This window comes from Choloepus didactylus, chromosome 19 (assembly GCF_015220235.1).
Source record: "Choloepus didactylus isolate mChoDid1 chromosome 19, mChoDid1.pri, whole genome shotgun sequence".
NCBI lineage: Eukaryota > Metazoa > Chordata > Mammalia > Pilosa > Megalonychidae > Choloepus > Choloepus didactylus.
This window is the reverse complement of record NC_051325.1, coordinates 39,993,165-40,011,109: the sequence shown is the minus strand read 5'-3', so window position 1 is coordinate 40,011,109 and position 17,945 is coordinate 39,993,165. Positions and strand designations below refer to the sequence as shown.

At 51.0% G+C, this 17,945-nt stretch overlaps 1 protein-coding gene across 18 annotated transcripts in view; it reads right to left on the bottom strand.

Moving 5' to 3' along the window:
• EPB41L1 (erythrocyte membrane protein band 4.1 like 1) overlaps window positions 1-17,945 on the bottom strand; it is a 115,030-nt gene that overhangs the window by 53,082 nt on the left and 44,003 nt on the right. Inside the window, exon 1 of one of the 18 annotated variants that reach the window (XM_037810920.1) lies at window positions 13,554-13,838. The exons of the other annotated variants lie outside the window; for them this stretch is intronic. The gene's annotated coding sequence lies outside the window, so the exon portion shown is untranslated. Of the gene's footprint in view, window positions 1-13,553; window positions 13,839-17,945 lie in introns of those variants that run through there. 18 annotated transcript variants of the gene reach the window in all.

The window sequence follows — 17,945 nt, the reverse complement described above, 5'->3', positions numbered from 1 at the left end:
TCCCCTCAGAGCAGGAAATGAAAAGACTTCAGAGAAAATCAAGGACCCACTGCCCAGCTAATCTGTTGGGATAAGCAAGTTGAAGAGAGAATGGTATGGTCCCATTGTTACTTAAAAAGCAAAATTATAATCTCAACAAAATATTAAGTACACATGTAGTAAAAGATCTGAAAGAATACTCACTAAACTGTTCACAGAGGCTAATAATTCAGAAGTAGATAAAGGAAAAAGAGAAATTTCTGTGGGGATAGTATGGGTTAAAGAGAGGGAACATCACTTTGTTTTTTACTTTGTTCTCTTCAAAACTACTTGCACCTTTTTAAATGAACATATATATGTGTATATATATATATATATATTTTTTTTTTTCATCCACAGTTTGTGGATGAAATCCACTCCTTTTCTTTTGAAAGGGCAAAAGCCCCCATCCCTGACCCCAGTCAGTGGATCCTGAGAAAAGAGTTTAGAGGAGAAACTGGGGGAACAGAGAGATGGGCAGGAGCCCCAGCCCTGAGGCCAGACCTTTTCCCTGCATCTACCGTATTAAATGAGAAAGATCCAGACTTGCCCTGGGCTGGTCCCCTTGCCCCTCTTCTCATCCTCCTTAAGATGCCTCCAACAGGCAAACAGACAGACAGACACTGGGTCCACCCTGGGCCACCCACTGGAGACTGCATGCTCTAGGGCCCCCATCCCACACTTTTTAATTCCACAATCTCTCTCCCTACATTCCAGTAGGTGCCAAAGGAAAGGGCACTGGCAGAGGTCAAGGACCCTGCATGCTGGACAGCCACACACGCACTCTAGGGCCCCGGACACGTCACAAGGGTCCTCCATCCCCACAGCGTGGATGATGAGCAGAACGCTTGATAAACTGGAGCTCCGGGTACAAGTGGGAGGCTTGGTCGTTACTGATGCTGCCATTAAGGAGAAGAGGAAAGGCCTTGGCCCCTTGCCTCATCCTCACCCAGGAGTGCTCCCCACTCATGCAATAACCTGGACTCCACAGGTTTAACTTAAAGCCACAGTGGAATAAAGGCTTGCAGTGGCTTATGTGGTCTTGTTAAGCCTGTGCTCAGGGATATCGGCCATTATGCTAGATGAAGTCTACAGGCAAGAACACTGAAAATAAATGCCTACTTAATTTTGCTAAAAAAAAAGAAGAAGATGATGATGATGACAATCCACAGACCATTTGTATATCTGCTGTGGAAGCAGAAACCACATGACCCTGATGGGCCCAGGCAGCCTGAGGCTCTGCCACTTCCACTGCCCCCTCTCTGCCCCAGACAGCCCCAGACTCTCTGAACCTTTCCCAGGCCTCAGTCTTCGAGGAAATGGCCCGGAGAGCAATCTTAAATAAATACTCCAGCCTTCCCTTGCCCGGATCTGCAGCAGAGCCTGCCAGCAGCAAAGGCCTCGCAGCACCAGAATCATAGATGAGATGAGCTGGAAGGGTCTTTTGCGATAATTAAATCCACTCCTTTTCTTTTACAGGCGAGACCCAGAGAGCAAGAGAGATGTGAGCGACAGTCGTTTCCTACAACACGTCTTCCCTGTTCCTCCACCCACTCCCCTCCCACCCAGCCTGCCAACTCCCAGATCCTAACTCCGGCTCCTTTATTCTTTCCACTGCTCTTTGCTGCCTCAACAAACCCCAACGGAATCCCCGCAAAGGAGAAAGCACTTAGTCCAGGCTGAAAGCCAAGGAGGTGTCATGGGCCCCCACGGAACCCAAGGCCAGGGGTTGGTGACAAATGATGGTTCATCCACGCTATAGAGAGAGCCAAAAGTGATGATGCAAAAACCATCACGGAGGGAGGATGGGGATCTGCTGCTTAATGAGTACAGAGCTTCCGTTTGGGGTAATGAAAAATTTGGGAACTAGATGGCGGTGACAGTAGCACAACATTGTGAATGTAATTAATGCCGCTGAATTGCACTTAGAAATGGTTAAAATAGTGAATTTTATGTAATACATATTACTGCAATTTTTAAAATGGCATGGAAAATATATGAGTAAAACATATGACACAAAACAGTTTGTATAGGTTGCCCCTATTTTGATTAACACACACACAAACACAGAGCTATAAAGATATGCATGGTTATTTCTGGGTGGTAGGAATACAGATTATATTTTTCATCTTTCTCTTTAGCTGTAATTCTTGATTTTTCTACTAGGAGATTCTTTGAATGATTAAATCAAAGAGTAGAGGTTAAAAAATAAATTTTTTTATGAATTAGAGAAAGAAATAACATTATCATTTTTTAAACCTACGATGAAATCCTTCTTTCTTTCGCAAGTCTGGGGACAACAGCATGGTTCTCCCCCAAGGCCACGGAAAGTGAGCCGAGAGCCCGCCCTTGGCTTCTGACCCAGCCTGCCCTGTGAGCAAGCTTCTGCCCCGGCCCCAGGCTGGCATGCAGAGATGGAGCCCACAGGTGGCCAGGCCAGGCTGGTCCTTCTAGAGCACCTGGGAAGGAAAGCACATGCTGGTTCCTGTGGAGCTCATGGCCAAGAGGGGAGGATGATTCTCACCCAGGAAACAGTGAAATGCCCAGCAGGATAACTCAGATTGGCCAGGGTAAGTTTCAGCCTCTCAGAACTGTGTTGACCCGTGGATCGGTGTGGCCAAGAGTCACCAGGAAGGCTTGGAGGATTGGGAGGGGGGCACAAAAGTGGAGGTAGGTTTTGAAAAAAGGGAGAATTTAGTCAAGGGATGGAAGGGAGGGTTTTGGGGCTGAGTCACCACGTGGGCAAACACCCAGAGGTGAGAACAAGTGGGGTTGTGCAGGTGACAGTGAGGAGAGCGGGGAGTCCTGACACCTCAGAATGAGAAGACTGTAAAGCCTGGCGGGAGGGACAAGTTTGAGTTGGGAAGAAGCGAAGACCTGGGGCTGGTGCAGGCAGCCTTGTATGGCAAAACCATGACTCAGCTGGAGTCATTCTCGGGGTGCCGCTGCAGGCCCGGCCCAGGCCAGGGACGCTGCACGGCCATCTCATGGACCCCCTTGCAGGGCAGCAGGGCAGGGAGCCACTGCTCAGTGGTTGGGAGCACAGGCTTTGGAGTTGGGCAGATCTGGACCCAATGCCCTGTTCCAGTGCTTCCTCTCTCTGTGACCTTGGCAAATCACTTCACTTCTCTGAGCTTCAGGTGCCTCTTGGATAAAATGGAAATATTCCTCCCCTGCTCACAGGGAAGGGATGGAGACTCCATAAAATAACACGCAGAGAGCACTTAGCAAGGTATGCACCTAATAAAATGACCCTGAGAGGTAGGGTCTATAATTATAGGCAAAAGTGGGAAGCTGCAGGGAGGAGTGGCCTGAGAACCAGGAGTGCAGACGTGCCCGGCCAGAATGGATGGAGAAAGAGACGTTCTGACAGACAGAGGCCAGGAGGGCCAGGCTGGCGACACTAACATATAACAAACCAAATTCATGGGATTAGAAAAGGGGAAGGTCAGCCAGAGAAGTAAATGCTGACGGTGCCCGCATCAGCCCTGTCTGGAGGAGAGGGCCTGGTGAGGCCCGGGGTGCTCGCCTGACCTGGTCTGGGGCTGGCCCAGCAGGTTGTCAGCATCTGATGCCCTTCAACAGTGCAGCCACCATCTGCTTTCCTGGCTCACCTTCCAGGGGCACAAAGCAGCCTTCAAACACTATGGCTTTCTCTCTGGGTGGCCTGCAGGGAAAAGGTGTCCTGGTCCAGCTGAGGCAGTATCTACTTGGCCTAGCTGTTATACCAATCATTAAAAATTAATCAACGGGCATCTGGTTTATACATCAGACTCTCCAACCTGGGTTAATATGAGTCAGCATCTCTGAGTTCCAGTAACTCAGATATAATGTTTTTTCTCCATCCTTACATCCACTGCCCAGGTCCAAGCCACTATCAACTCGCGCCTGGATGTCTGCCCCAGCCTCCTCCATGGTCTCTGTGTTGCCAATCAAGTCCTCCTAGTGTTGATTTTCCATAGAGCAGTCACAGGGATCTATTCAAAACCCCAACTGGGTGCCCTCTTTAAAACCTCCAATGACTTTCCATCAAAATAAAATATAAACTCCTTATCAAAGCTGCTGATCCTTGCATGATAGGATCCTGCCCATCTCTCCAGCATCGGCTCCCACCACTGCCTGGCCCCCACTACCACCACCTTCCCTGTGAGCCTGTCACACTGGCTTTCCGTCTGTTTCTGACCAGGCCAGGCTTGTCCCAGCTTTGGGGCTTTAACTTTCTACTCCCTCTCTGTGGTGGGCTCTTGTCTCTCAATCTAGAGACCCTTCAACACCCTGTCTAAAAGAGCATCCTTCCCCCCGTGTTTTTTGGTCATAGCAGTTGTCAAAAATTGAAATCATCTTTATTTATTGATTTACTTATTTGTTTCTATTCATCCTCTAGAATACAAACTCTAAAACCAGAACTTTCCCTGCCTGTAATACTGGTTTACCATCATCCCCAAGGCTTAGCACTGAGAAACAACAACAAAGCTAACATTTATAGTTTACTGTTTGCCAGGCACTGAGCTAATCACTTTATATTAATTAACTCATTTAATCCTCATAATAACCTATAAGCAAGTGCTTTCATTATCTCCATTTTACAAAAGAAGAGGCTGAAGCAGAGCAAAGCCAAGTAACTTTCCCAAGGCTGTACAACTAGGAAATGGCAGCCAGGATCCAAACCCAGGGGATGGGTAGATGGATAAATGGAGGAACACGTGGCTGAGGGGCGGATGGAACACCAGTAAGACAATGTCTAAGTCTACCCAACCGGGAGCAGGGACCCCGGCTGCATTCACCTCTGGAGACTTTCTGACTGTCAGCCAGCCAGCCTCTCCTAATGACTTATCAGACCTTAAGCACCTGACTTCTCCCTTCAAACTGCTGGTATTCTCATCCTTATTTTGCCACTGAGGACACACAGGCTCAGAGAGGCATACTGATTCATCCAAGGTCATAAAACTGGGCTGGGTCTTTCTGACTCCAAAGTCCTTCCCACTACCCATTTTAGCAGCCTAGGAGCTCATCTTGTACTAATTTCTGCTAGGGGTGAGAGTGGCCAAGGAAAGACTTCCCAAGACTGAAAGGCAAAAACATTGGGAAGAGCTCTGAACTCAGAATTGGGACACTCCTTTGTGTTTCAGCGCTGCCACTTTCTAACTGATGGGCCTTTCGAAGCCTCAGTTTCCTCAACTGTCAAACAGGGATGAAAGGCCTTGTCCTCTGACTTCACAGCAGGGCCATGTAGATAAAGAATGATACAGAGAACGAAAGGACTTTAAAACAGGGAAGTTAAACTCACACTCAAGACAAAGGAGAGTAAGTGACCAACGTTTATGGCTTGTGTAAGAGAAGCATGTCTTTGCACACACATGCAGAGCCACAGATCATCACGGGGGCACACAGCCACGTGGGCCATGATCATGAACAGTCACTCCCTGAACAGCAAGGCTGTTTTGTCTAAAACTTGGACAATGATGGATTTTGCCCAGATGTTCTTGGAATCCTAAGCCAGGTGACAGAAGAGGAAGTGGTAGAAAGGAGGAGGGTTGGGTGGGCAGAGTGTGGGAGACACCAAAGCACCCAGAGAGCACCAGGCAGAAAGGAAGACTCTTGTTTCAAATGATGTTTTCAATAATCACAGTTACCAAGATAATTTCTCCTTCTTTTTTAGGAAGCCAGGGGGGGCACATCTCCTGCAACCAGGTCTCCTGGGCTGTTAGTCTCCATTTGCACTCCCAGATTCATGGCCTGCTCCACAAAGCACAGGGCTGACCCCTACATACTGTCCCTTGAGCTCCCCTGACCACTGACTTCTGGTTGTATTTGGCCAATGGGAGGCACTGACGGGTGATTAGAGGGCAGAAGGAGAGAGAGGTTGGGGGATATCTTCCCCAATCCCCCTCCCTGTGGTGCTGGAGGTAGTAACACTGCAACAGGACAGCTAGTTGCTCAGCTTCAGCCATCACTGAACCATCTCCTCCCTCTGCTCATTCAGGCCAAGGAGCACTAACAGTTTCTACTGGCACTAGTTTCTGGGTGCCTCATCACCCCTTTTTTGTTCCCTTAGCCCTGCCCACTCCTTTATTAATGTCTCCTTAACTGAACCATTTGAGTGGAGTACTGTTTTCTGCCAGCTTTTGACTGATAAACTTCCTGACACTAAATTTATAAATGAACAGGCGCAGGGTGGGAGTAGGGGATACCTGGGAAGAGGCAGTACTGTCTAAACAGTTAAGGAAAACAAAATGGGAAACAAGGATACCTTGAGCAAGTCCTTAATCTCTCTGTGTCTTGGTTTCTTCATCTGTAAAATCATGATGATAATCTTGCCTACCTCACAGGTTTACTGTGAACACTGAATGAGATCATGGATGTAAAGCCCTCAACACAGGCCAAAACCCAGAGTCAGTGCTCAAGAATCACTAGATATTCTTATCTTTATTATGAAGTCTGAAAGCTAAAATGTTAACAATAGCTTTCCCTCGGGAAAGGAATTACAGACATTTATTTTTTCCTTTTAGGGGGTTCTCTAGATTTTCCAATTTTTCTGCTATGCATATGTATTGCTTTTGGAGTCATCAAAGAAGAAAGAGGATTAAAAGAAAAAACAGAGAGAGCTGTTAGGGCTTATTCTTCCTCTCTCATCACTGGAGATGTTGCTTTCCACGGGGATTTCCCCAGGGTGGAGACTTCACTTCCTCAAGTGACAACCTCTGGACAGATGTGAATGGAATGCTGCCAAGGATGACATGCTCGGGAGGAGGGGTGCAGGCTGAGACACTGGCCCTGGGGCCTTTGTGCCTTCCTCCCTGCCAGGCCTGGGAGCAGCCCCTCAGCCACCAGAGCACCCGATGGAGGCAGGAGGATCTAAAAGGGAGCTGTACCCACAGTCATTCTTGCCAGTGTTCAGCTCTGAACGTGGCAGAGAGGAGATGGCAATTTGTCAGAGGCTTGTGGTACCCATGGGTCCCGCATTAAATACAACCAAGCAACGTGAAGGGGATGCCACCCGTCAGCACTGGCTTCTTGCCCAAAGGTTTTCACATGCCACCGCAAAGCCACAGACTGATGTGCAGCTGTGGATGGGGACCACGTGAGATGCCCAGAACTGCAGAGGAACAGCATCGCAAAGGAGAAATGCCTCTGCCTGGACCAAACTGATGACAGTGCACTTCCCTTCAGCGGGCCACCCTCTGGGAGCTGGGCACTGTGCTGGCTATCCTTTGGGCTTTCTCTCATTTGAGCTTCACAAGGGCCACACAGGGTCTGGGGACTTATTCCCCAGGTCGGCTTGGTGGCCCAAGGTCACACAGCTAGTCAGGTTGAGTAGAGTCAGGACTAGCACCCAGTTTGCTGGCTCGCAGTCCAGTGCTCTTCCCCTCAATCCTGCTATGCGTCCCGCACATCCCATGACCCCCAACGTGCTGTCAACCAGGTAACCAAAGCTACCGTTGCTCTGGATAGAGAAATAACAATAGCAATATCAACCCCTCCCACATGCAGGGTGCTTTCCAGTTTAAAAGGTCCTTTTATAAGCATCATTTCGCTTGGACCTCAGTGCTCAGACCTTTGTAAGAAGAAGCCTGGAACAGCAGATACAAACATGGGCTTTGGAGCTAGAGTTTGAATCCTGGATCTGTTAGCCTGGTGACCTTGGGCAAGTTACTTAATCTCTCTGAGCACCAGTCTGAGCTTGTAAAATGAAAATAATAACTCCCATACTTCAGAGGGATTTAGTGAGAATTAAACAAGAAAATGTACATGAAACTCTCTCTAGCACAGTGTTTGACGGGTAGTGGATGCTTTAGAGTGGTGTGATGGTTCTGACTGGTAAGGCTGTCACTACCACACAGATGGACAAACTGAGGTCCAGAGAAGCTGAAGAACTTGCCCAAGGACACTCAGGGCGTCAGTAGCAGCTACGGCCTAGGCAGCAGCTTACAGTGTCCAAGCTAGAATTTGACAATATCACAGGTGGGCCCCGTACCGGGTGAGTGAAAGAGAGGGATTGTCTGGGATAGCCCCACCCTTTGAAGGGGACAGAGACAGGGCCTCTTCTAAGCAGGCCAGTCCTCAGTGCCCTTGTCCACTCAGGCTCTGCTGGCAAGGGAGGAAGGCAGAGGAAAAGGGAAACGAGAAGCAGAGTAGCTCAGCTTGCACAGTCTCACGGCATCTGACTTACTTTCTTTCACTTAATTTTCATTAATTGTTTAACCACACTTATAAGTTCATTGTCAGCATTCTTTGGAGTAGAGTAACACTGGAAACAATGTCAAATGCTTATCAACAGGGGATTGGCCAAATTAACTAGGGTTTATCCATGACAAACTGTTAACAAAAGAATCACATGCCTAACATGAAAATGTCTGAGATAGATTTTACATGTACTGACTTGGAAAGATGTTGATATACATTTAAATGAAAACTGCAAACTGCAAGTTGTAAGACAATATGCAACGCATGGCCCCATTCTGGTTTGCATATGTTTATGCAGGCATAGAAAATATCCTGGATGGATACACTGGAGTGTTCTCCTTGTTCTCATTGCTCACTGATGGAGAGCAGAATTTTGGTTGGGGAGCCCAGTGGAGAATACACTTCTGAATTACTCAAATTTTTCACATATTTCTTTTGTAATTAGAACTAAGGAAAAATAAATATACTATTTAAGAAAAATTTGTTTTAATCAGTCTTATTTACTTCCCATAATACCTGCTGTAAGTCTATCTTTGCCTGTTCTCTTCCAATCTTTATATATGTACATACCTAATTTTACACCATTGTAATCTGAACACTCATAATTTTGTGGGTTTTTTTCTCCATCTAACGTGAATTATATCAGAAATAATTCCATGCTATTACATCATCATCATCATCATAGTTAATGTTTGTGGGGTGCTTTACTATGTGCTAGTTACCATGCCTTTAACTGGTTTAGTCTTGATAGCAACCCCCAAAGCAGGTACTTTTACTATCCACATTACAAATGGGAAAATTGAGGCTTAAAAGTCTAATTAATATGCCAAGGCCTCAAAGCTCCTAAAAAAAGAAACAAGACTTTGACTTATGTCCTAGCCTGCATGCATCCCAAGTCAAACTGGGCACCTGTCCACTCTCCAGCCCTCACAGATACTGAGCTGAGAGCTGCGAGCCTGGCAGGTAGGGATAAGGAGGCCAGGATCTGGGTAGTGTCTCTGGGCAAGTCACTTCCTCTTTGCTTTGTTCACTCAATCATTCCTTCCCCTGACAAGCACTCAAATGGCTGTGCTAAAGAAACAATGAATCAAATGTGAACTCTGCACTCACAGTGATTACAGTCTAGCCTCAATTTCTTCAGGCACAGGAAGGATCTCACTCCTGCCCCACCTCTGACACAGGGTGGTCAGAAGCACGCAATGAAGTGAAGGATGCAAAAACACTTTGTCAGTGCCCAGCTCCCTCGGCTGCAGGGATGAGCATTTCTGTGGCTAATGGCTACATATTATTTCATCCAGTGATGTTCCAAAATGTACTCAATCATCTTCTTATTGTTGGACACTTAGTCCCAATTTGCTTCTATTATAGAGGAAGCTCAGCGGGGATTCATCCAAAGGAAATAAGTCAAAAAAAAAAAAAAAGAAAGAAAGAAAGAAAAAGAAAAAGCCAGATGCACAAAGAAGATGCCGCCCAACCTTCTGAATGACTGGAGGGAGAGTCCTTCATCTCAAACTCACCAGACCTCAAACTGAATTCATTCCTCTGTGGCTTTCCCACCCCAAACTCTCCTCCCCAACTTTCCTCCCTCCTCACTCCTCCAAAGCCACAGTTTTCCCTGCAAGGTTGCAGTCCGTCCCTTCCTTTTGGTTTACACAGTTGCCAGAGGGACCTTTCTAAAATACAGTTGTGTCATGTCCCTCACTAGACCAAAAACCCCACAAAGATTCCAGGAGACTCCAAGCTCAAGGCAAGTTGAAATGCCTTAGCCTGACATTTAAAAGACAAGAAGGGGCGAGAGAAGTCATGTTTACTGAGTTCTGGTGATGTGCCAGCACCACGTCAGATGCTTTACACAACCACAGCCTCAACATGATCTCCATGAGACAGATGTGTTCACCACACCTTACAGGAGGGGAAATCGAGGCTCAGACTAGCTAAGCAACTTGCACAAGGCCACATGGCTAGTATATAGCAGTGCAGGGCCTGGAACAGCCTAGATCTGGTGGGTTCCAGAACTTCACTGGAGACCCCAACACAACCTCACCCACCCTCCTGCACCATCTGTTCCATGCACATCAGACCACCGCTCATCTTCTAATGCATCCCTGGCTCACTGCCCTCTGATCTGGAGGAGGAGATGCCCTTTCCCCCAACAACTAACAAAACCCTACCTGGCCTTTCGTGCCCAGCTCAAAGGCCCCCATCTCCTTGAAGCCTTCCCTGATCACCAAGGTAGGAGGCCATGCTTAGCACACATAATAGCATACTCTTTACCTCCCCATGTCATGTCCGTGACTCTGTCCACTAGGCTGTGACACCTTGAGAAGAGGGATGCATCTGAGTCCTTTCTGCATCCTCTGAGGACACAGAGGGCCTGGCAGGCAAGAGGTATTCAGGAAATATTTTTCAAATTGAACAAAACTGAGTATGACCTTGGAGAAGAACCTGCAGGTTGCCTGCCACGGCCCTCAGAACACAGACTCTGACCCCCACCACGTGGGTTTGAGTCCCAGCTCCCCCAACCTAGCTGTGTGACCTTGCGAAACTGTCTTGCTCTTTCTCAGCCTTAGCTTCCTCGATCTGTAGAATGAAGAGAATAATAACACCTACACTTCATAGGGTTTTGTGGGGACTGTTTGAGTTATACGTGTAAGCCCTCAAAACAGTGCCTGGCATGTATTAAGTGCTCAATAAATGTTAGCAGTTATTCTTTTTATTCATATGCCTCCAACCCACAAAGGAAACGGTGCCAGCCTGCTCCCACTCCTACCATCCGCCCAGCTCAGGTAACCTGGCTACGGGGCCTCCTCTCCACAGTCCCAGCTGGTGCCCCTGCATTTCCACCCTTGTGGTTTCTGGCCATTAAGGTCCCACCAAATGTGGTAGAGGGCAAGTGTCAGGGCCAGATGGTCTTCCCTGAGAGCCATTGGGAGCAATGCATCTGAAGCATCCCCAGGGGGGCAGAAGTCCGGCCCCTCCTCTGGGGACTCCAAGCCAGAATCTCTCTACCCCCACCCGAAGGACCCCAGCAGGCCCCAGGCTACCCCTGCCTCGCCTGACCCCACACACAGACCTCTCCCCCTGGACCAGCCCCGACCTACTAATCCACTGCTCAGCTCCCTGGGCACCAACCTGGTTCTCCCAGACGCTTTCCAGCTGGGAAACCTCAGCCAAGTCATTTAACCTCTCTGTGCCTCAGCATCTCCTCTGTGAAAACATGGGTAATAATAGTGCCCAACTGATAGGGTGGCTGTGAGAGGCTACAGAGCTCTTTTCACTGTGCCTGGCATGCAGTAAGTACTCAATAAATGCCATCGCTCTGTGTAATCACCAGCATTACTCCTGATAGAGATTATCGTCCCCTTTTAACAAAGGGGGCCACAGCAGTGTCCCTGCTAGAGCCAGCATAGAGGCTCTTTCCACTTCAGCCTGTCCTAGTCAAGAGACCTCCTCCACTGTCCCCTGGAAGTTCAAGTCCAGAACATCCCTGAGCACCCAGCATCCTCTTGGCTCTGCACACTCCCAAGACAGTCAAGGGCCACTGGCCATCCCTCAACCCTCACCTCTCCTCCTCACCTAGGGCAAGGGCTGGGAGGCCAATGTGAGGACCTTCCTAAGGGGTAGCCTCTGGCTCCAGGCTATAATGCAAAGTCCTGCATATGGAACAGCTGGAGCAACAGGGAAGCAGGCACTAGGGCTGCAAGAACCCCAGAGATAGAAGACCAGGGCCCATTAGTGCTGGCTCTCCCACTCAGTTGCTATGTGACCTTGGACAAGTCATTTTTCCTCTCTAGGCCTCACTTAACCTTACGGTTTTTACCGAAGACTAAAGGGCCAAGCATTGTTCTCATACTAGGGTTCTGTGGAAGGAAGCCTCTGGAAAGCTCCCACAACCCGGGAACTACCACAAAATCCAGGAAGGGTTTCAATAGGAACAATGCTCCCTGCACCGATCCCCTCCAGGATGGCCGTAAGGTGCCCCTGAGAATCCCAGGGGGAATGCTCTGCACACCACATAGGTTGCACATGGGGTTGCCAGGCAGGCATGACCTCAACCTGGCCTGCAAAAGCCAGCTCCATCACTGCATGGAGCTGGCAGAGCTTCCCTGGGCCATGGTGGCTCAGAAGGAGGCTGGCACAGGCTGCCTCTGCCGCAGGCTCCATATGGAGGAATGGGTGGGCAGGCAGGCACACAGACGCCTCTATTCTCTATACCCTTGCCCGGGACGAGCGGCACTGAGTCTCCCAGGAGCTTCTGAGAGCATCATCCTAGTTCCCAAATCTTCACCTGGCCCAACTGCAGCTGATTCCGAAACACTCCTAATGTAGGGGGAGGGAGACCAGTATGAAGCAGCTGGACCTTACGTGGCCCGGAGAGGACCTAAATCCAGCCCTCTTCCCCTCCCACCTTTAGGTGCAGAGATGCTATGCAGATCCAGAAGTGAAGGCAGAAACACACAGTGGGCTCTCTCCCCCACCGATGCATCCTCGGAGCTCCAGCGGGGAGCAAGGACTGCGGCCAGCAGCCGAGGGAGAGAGACCAGCAATTTCAGAATTCCTTTCTGGTCCTGGTCCAGCCTCTGAAGATCCCCATGAGCTGTCCACTCTGGACTCTAGTGCCCCCAGCCAGTGGCCTCAGCTCCCAGTAAGTGAATTGGTAGCTATAGTTCACTTGGCCACCCCACCCCATCTCCAAGACCCCAGCCTCATGGGTCCTTGGACCTCTCCAAGTGTGAAGATGCCAGCCCCACAGCTGGGGCATGCAAGTCTAATTAGCAGGGGCAGCCGATGGCCAGGACAATGCCAGGCCAGGGCCACATAGGTCCTGGGGTCAAGGTCTACTCCCCCACCTTGGGGAGACTTGAAAAGGAGGTGGGAGAGGAAGCGAGCCTGGAGTGGGGAAAGGTCTATAACCAGAGCGTGAGGACAAGGGCAAGAGCTCACCAGCATCCCAACCTCCAGCCCAAAGAGCGCCCTTACAGCATCTGAAGCCTGCCTGGAGAGATCGAGAAAGCCCTGGGTCTCCCTGGAAGGCAGCAAGAGTGGTCTGGGAGAACAGAGTGGGCCGGCCAGTGGGAGCCCAGCACCCACCAACCAACCGTTCATCACCAAGCCAGCCCCAGCCTCCTGCCTCCCGGCCTCACTCTCCAGGCCCCCGGGGATGCTGCAGACCTGGGAGGGGGAAGGAACAGCAGGGGGCCTTCCCCAACACTGGCCTGGGGACCCAAAGCCCGCAGACTCAACTCCCCCCAGCCTGGACCCCGATCCTCCTCCAGTGCTGGAGGCTGGGCCTAGACATACTGAGCCCCCAGCCCCCAGTGCCACCGACTCTCCCCTCTCCACGTGCCTACCTGGGCCTGAGGGTCCCCATGTCGGGCGGGCTGGGCGAGGGGCGGCCCCCTCGGCTCCTCCGGGGCCCGGCAGGCCGCGGAGCGGGACGGGCGCGAGGGGCCGCGGCGGGCTCTGCGGAGCAGCCTGTTCCGCGACACCCCCGCCCGCTGATGGATGCCGACTGCAGCAGCGGCGGCGGCGGCGGTGGCTCGGCGTGCGCCGGGGGCTGGGCACCGTGCCCACAGCCCCGGGCCTGGCGCCCGACGCGCGGCCAGCCCCCGCCCCGCCCCGGCCCCAGCGCCCAGCCCAGGGGCGGCCGCCGCCAGCGCTTGCCTCCGCCCTCCCCGCGGCCCTGCCCCTGCCTCCGCCTCCTTCCTCGGCCGGTCTCTTCTCTCCCTCCCTCTCTCTCTTTCTCAGGCTCCCAGGCCACCTCCTCCCGGCCCCTGCCACACTGGCAGTTCCCGAGCCACTGCGGGACTGTGCATCAGGGACCAACTCTTGCGCCTCCACTGCTCAACCCCCGCCCCTGGCCTGGCCATCCCAGACCCTCCTGGCTTCCGGCTGCCGCCTCTCGGGGACTCAGCAGGGAGCGAGGGAGGGGAAGGGGAGAAGATGTGAGGAGGATCCCTAATTCAAAAGGGGTGACTCAGTCTCAGTGGGCCTCTCACCCACCGCCACCGGGTACCCTCACCTCCCCTGCAGCACCGAAGGGCAGAGCAGAGCCTCCCTGGGACTCGGTGTCCCCGGCGCCCATCAGGGAGGAGGTACCAGTGAAACGTCTCTTGGGAACCCTCTATATGCATCTCTGAGGGTCTCTCTGAGTGTGTATGTGTGTTCGCATGTGCGTCAGGGAGAACCGGAAGTGTAACAGTGAGCACAGGTACCCGAGTAGAGAGACTGGGCCTGTGTGTAGATGTGTGTGTAGTATGTGTGTGCACACGCTGAGCGTGCATCCGGGCTCCAGGGCACATTCTTAGCGGATGTGCATATGAAATGATAAGTTCTTCTGGTCTCTTTTAAATATTACTGATCCTTTCACTCCTTGGTTTGAAGATCTGTTGAGCGAACTGAGCACCCCCAAGTGGCAAATTTACTTGCCCAAGGCCGTAGCCCTGAGGGCCTGCGTGGGACTCCCTGGTGGGTTCCAGGGAAGAACTGGATTTGGAGGGCAGGAATGGGGAATGAAAAGTGGGTGGTGGCCTGGGCCTGTAATACTGAAGCCAGCCGTGGCTCCAAGCGGCACTGCTACAGCTCCAAAAGCCCCACACAACCCCAGCCCCCTCATCTCCTGGAACCTGTAGAGGCCTGCAAGTTCCAGCCCAGCAGCCCAGCTCTGCCACTGGCTCTGCAAGTACCTTTGGGCAAGTTGCTCCTTTCTCCAGGCCCCAGTTTGTGAACAATGAAAGAGAGTTGGATGAACCCATCTCCAGGGGCCCTCCTCAGCTCGTGCGGAAGGCACTGGACAACCCACAACATGATGTTCAGAGAATTCACCCACGGGTCTATATTTGCAGTTGGATTGACTAGGTCTGCATCCCCCTACTCCCCAACGCCCACAGGGCCCACACGCCTATTCCCTCAAGTAATTCCCGGGTGCCTACCACGCACTGGCCACTGTTCTAGGCATTACAGAATCGAGCCCAAAGCTAGAAAGCAGCCCAGGGGTGAGCTGAGCCCCCGAGCCCCATCAGGATGGACCCTACACCATCTCTACTTGCAGGCTCCAGGCTCCCTAGACCCTCCCGAGAACGAGGCCATGCCCTCAGCCAGCACTCCTCCGAGAACCGAAGATAGCAACACTGACCTTCTCCTTCCCATCCAAACCAAACCTTCCTTCTCCAAGTTAAACATGACTAACTCCTTCACCAGATGCTCCCACGACACAGCTTCCTGTCCCTTCACTCTCCCGGCTGCTCACTAGGCTCCAGGAGTGGGGGGGAGAGCAGAGAGAAGGAAGCCAGCCTCTCCTAGATCTTCAGAACTGCCTCCCTCCAGACAGGCGGCGCCTAAAAGGCGGGATGGACAAATCAGCCCAGGGCCAATTCACAGGAGGGCCAGATCCCCTTGTTTGCCTTTGGACTTTTCATTCCCCATTCCTGCCCTCCAAATCCAGTTCTTCCCTGGAGCCCACCAGGGAGTCCCACGCAGGCCCTCAGGGCTATGGCCTTGGGCAAGTAAATTTGCCACTTGGGGGTGCTCAGTTCGCTCAACAGATCTTCAAACCAAGGAGTGAAAGGATCAGTAATATTTAAAAGAGACCAGAAGAACTTATCATTTCATACGCACATTCGCTAAGAAATTTTTGGAGGCCTTCCTTAAAGTATTTTGACTTCAAATTGATTCTCGGTCTCCTCTGCTCACTGGCCTTCCCAATGGTGGGCTCCTGTGGGCCGGGGCTCTGGGCTGTGCATTCTAGGGCCTCCCCCTTGCTAGGTTCAGCTCTCTTTCCCTAGACCCTCCTCCTCTTCCTTCCTCCAGGCAGGAGCCCTGCCCACTCCTCCCCTGGGGTGGGGCCGTTTTCCCACCCTTCTCAGCCAGATGGAGCCTCTCAGTTTCTTGGGAGAATCCAGGCTATACTCCAAAGACCTAGGCGGGGCATTCCTAGACAGCATTCTGGATTTATACTCAAAGGGCCCAATTCACTTCAGGTCAGTAAGACACAGAAAATTGGGCTTCTCCTACTGTTATCATTATTTCTATTATTACTGTTAGTCTTATTATTGACTAGCATTTTTATTAGCACTTTCTAGTTTGTGAACTACTTTCATGTGTGATCCTTATCACACCTTGTGAGAAACTATCATCATCCATTAATTTTATAAAAGGCAGGCTGAGGCCAGGAGTGGTTAGTGACTCATCCAAGATCACACATGCCCATGGCAATGGCGCTCCATGGATCAGACACTTTCCACTTTACCCCACAACAATCCTTTCCAGAGAAATCTGGGGGTAGGGTGGAGGGGAAGACAGGGACTCTCTCTCTCTCTCTGAAGAACACATGGCCTGTGGGCATCAGTTGAAATCACTACCCCAGTTACCTGTTTTCAGTCCTCAGACAGGGAAACTGAGGCATGGGGACATGACCCAAACCCAGGGCCAAGTCTCATAAAAGCCCCCATGAAAGAATGCCAAGGGTTCAGGTGAAGGAAGAGGAGCCCCGCTGATAAGAAGGGCCCTTCAGTTCCCTTAGCTCTGCATTCTGCCTCCAGTTCTTGCTCCACCACTTCCTTCTGCGTGACCTTGGGCAGGCTATTTGACCTCTCTGAGCCTCAGTCTTCTCACCTATAAAAGGGAGGAACTCTCCCTGCCCGACTTCCACCAGGTGGCCGTGATGAGAGGTCAGCACATGCTGGCAGAAGAGAAGGGACAGGGGCCCTAGAAGGCCTCCCCACCTCCTCCACCCTGCCCCATCCCCTCTCATCCACCAGGGAGATAGTAGAAATTCTATCCTCTTAAATTTTAACTGGCGGGAACTTGATGGTGCAAAAAGGCCAGGATACAGGAAAGCCAGGAGAAGGGTGTAAATGATGTGCATTACTGGCTGGGAAGATACCACCCCACGAGGCCATGTGTGGGGGAGCCAACTCAGGGGCCAATTCTGCCCCCCAACGGGGGAGCAGAGACTCAGAACCAAACACTGCAGGCAAGGCCCCTCTGAGACTCCTTCCTACTCTCCTTTTTTCTTTCAAATGAGGAAAGCAAGTCCCCGAGCAAAGCAACATCTTGTCAAGGTCTCCCACAGGAAGACAGTGGGGTCCTGACTCCCAGTTACCAGGGGCCCTTGACTCCTGGGTGGGCTGGGTGGGGGTAGGGAGCACTCCCAGCCCAAGGAGTTAATCTTTCATTCAGCAGGCACTGATGCTCACAGAGCCAGGCCCTGGGCACTGGGGAAGGAGGAATTGGACTCAGTCCCTGCCCTTGAATTCACAATCAGTCCAGTGGGGGAGAAGGGCACATAAACCAATCCATCACAGGGTACTGTAAGATTAATCACCACCATTTTCTATGCCTGGCACTAGACATACATTCATTTGTTTAATCCTTACAACAATTCCCGGGGATTGAAGGTATTAACCCCTTTCACAGCTGAAGTAACTGAAGCTCAGAGGGGTTAATAACTTCCCAAAGTTCACCCAGCTAGTAAATGGCAAGGCCAGGATGTGAACGCTGGGTCTGTCTAATGCCAAACCCTTAACTTTAACCCTTATGCTCTTCTCCCAGCCTCTAGAGCTGTGCTTTCCAACATGGTAGCCACTAGCCCTATGTGGCTATTAAGCACTTGAAATGTGGCTCATGCAGATTGAGATATGCTGTAAGTGTAAAATACACACTGGATTTTGAAGACAGAGAGAGAGACAGAGAGAGGACATAATGTAGCTCATTAATAATTTTTAAATTGAAACAATATTTTG